Here is a 2,989-nt window from a genome sequence, read left to right on the forward strand (position 1 = left end):
CGGTAATCTGATTTTCTGTTATGTATTGATGAAAAAGATATATTTGAAAATGTTTAATCTTCAAAGACCGTTTTTGTAACCTTGTAATTTGAAAATAACATATTTTTAATAAAAATTATATATTTATAAATGGATTGAGAAGTTTCAATTTTAAAGGTATGATGCTGAATTTCAAAAGTTTTATTAAGATTCCTTTGTCTAATATAATTTAAAATATACTTATCTTTAAAAAGAAGTGGTATTTGTCATTAGAAGTAAATTACTCGATATTAACCGAAATATTCAAAGCGAACACCCTGACAAAGTATGATATTATGGACAACAACTATTGTAGCTGTATAAATAATTATTAAATTATAAGTACAAAAATACTCATGTAGATATAAAACTCACAATATGATGACCCACTTTCATACAAACACTTTCAGTTCCCGTTCTTCATGATACAAATACGTCTCTAGAGTACACGACCGGGAAGAAAGGGCCCCTCAATGTAATATTTAGATGGCATCGGTACTCTAAGGACAAACAAAGGAACCAAAAGTGCTACTGTAAATGTACACTCTACCACCAAGTTTGTTAATTTATATATGTTATTGATCTTGACTTTCCAAGAAAATATTAGAGACATAGATGTGTTTTTAAATGTGATCTTCCACCAGACTGATTAGAGACTAAACATCGATAAATATATTTAATTAAACACAACCTATAAGACAGGAAATCCTCATCAAGGTTGCAGATTGTCACTGGTAATGAAAGCCACCTTGTACTCAATCTCAAATGCTGAACAAATTATGATTTTAATTATATGTAGAAACAATCTTCTTAGGGTCAAACGAATTCAGAGATACGTGAAATGCCACTACTTGTTTCCTCCTTGTCTTAATTCCTGTCAGCGTAAAACATGTGTTACTAGGAAAACCTTTTTGTCAATAGTCTATCCAACAATGGATTGGATCCTTGAACTTTCACCTGTAAGCGAAAGTAACTGAGAATTTAATATGGAACGTAACACAAATTAAACAATTCAGTACCTTCATCAAGGCCATTTTACATACTAGAGATATACTATGGAGTCTTCTGTTTGACTACCTGGGGATTTCTGGGCTGTTGAATCTCGTCCATTAGGTACTCCTCAGCTCTCTCGACTTCACGGAATTGGTTGTGGTCCTTGGTTTTGACACCTTTGAAAATATCAATTGTATGGTATGGCTCCAGGTAAAAGACACTTCCTTCGTGGATAATTCTCATAGTTGATGTCATTTTTGCTCCATTGGAAAACGATATGTCCGGGCCTGGGATCAGTCCTGTAATTCAAGTGATTTGCAACCGAACGAAAAGCATGCAGGCATTCTTACAAAATAATGACCAACTCAGCACAATAATTCTAATTTAATACTGACTCTTCTATAAGCTCCAAGTATTATTGTCACCTGTTTCTCCTACTTATGGTGGGCACTGGGACCTATAAAAGAGTTTGAACAATCTGAAAATTGTACTTTACAACTTAATGAACAATGTACTAAGGCGGTGGACATCTCATCAGTCAGCAGTTGGCATAGAATGCTGTCAACATAGGTTGAAGTAGACTTGTTCATTCATCCAACAGTGAGTAAGGAACTGTTGACACCATCTGGGGATACGGCGACTGTGCACATACAATGTTGAGAAATTAATATTAGGTATATCCTCTATCTGTAATCCACATACCATATGAAGTCTGTTCCAATTCAAAGAAAGAATCCGTCTTTTCCTCAATCTTTGATTTTAATTGAATAATAAATAATAATTAATATTTTTATTATATTTCTTTTGTCATCTTTTTTTTTTTTTTTTTTTTTCATTTTTAGGAAAAAACGGCTTGAACTTCTTCTTTTATTAAAAAATGTCTCCAAATAGTACATAGTCTCTATAAAATCTGTTTAAGGACTTTATATAAAGTTAAAGATATTACCAAAGTGTTATAAAAGTCAACTTTTTTTCTTTTTCGAAAATAATTTGGTTTTTTTTTTGAGGAAGGTCTGAACTGGGTTACTATTATCTTCTTGAATAATACTGCTATTCCATTTATACCAAAGGTTTCCACCATTCTTCTAACTTTACAGCTTCCAACTTTAAGATCCTCTTTAGACTTCTAGGAGCCTAAAATAAAAATAGAGTTCTTAATTTTATACTTGCAATTAGCTGATACTCAGAATTTGCTTCTGGGGTTAAAGTTACTATTTACTTGACTGGCGTATGACATTGTCTACTTCATTCCAAAAGATACCATAAAATCGTCGAATAAATTACTTTTATGAGCCTTTGTGCCGTTTTGTTGGATGAAAAAGAGTCTTTAAAACCTCGTTACAATTCTTTTTTAAATTTCGTGTTGTATTTATCGTCTTCTAACAAGAATTTTGGTATTCTTAATTGAAAAGTCTTATAAAGTCTGGGTAATTCCAAGCGAACCATTTATGATCAAAGAAAGGTTAAGGTTTATAAAATACTTTTTTAACAATATGAGTCAACGTATGAGAAATCAATTCTGGAAGACTGACTCCCACTCTTCCAAGGAATACTTGCTTCTGGACTCAGTGTTTTAGTCAATTCAACGAGATTTAACTTGAGAATTTTATTTTGTAGACCGGTAAGGTTTGGTTAGTATTAAATCCCCAATTAGCAAGAACGATGTTGAATCTTTTGTTTGATTATTAAAAATTGCTTAAAAAAAGGATCATTCATTCGGCTCATAGGCATTTATTGGACTGAAACTCATCCCATTTAATGAATTTTTAAATTTATGACAATTGCTTTGATAGGACAAACACACTTTTTAACACAGGAAACATTTATGATTTCCTTTGAAATAAGGGCCAAGGCTCCATTATTTGATCTATTTCCAAAAAAAAACAAAAAAACATAAAATCTTTTATGTAAGCAAATGGTACAGTTATTATTGGGTATTCCTTCTACATTTTCCATTAAGAGAACAAACGTAACCTAT

Source organism: Lepeophtheirus salmonis, chromosome 10 (assembly GCF_016086655.4).
Source record: "Lepeophtheirus salmonis chromosome 10, UVic_Lsal_1.4, whole genome shotgun sequence".
Lineage (NCBI taxonomy): Eukaryota > Metazoa > Arthropoda > Copepoda > Siphonostomatoida > Caligidae > Lepeophtheirus > Lepeophtheirus salmonis.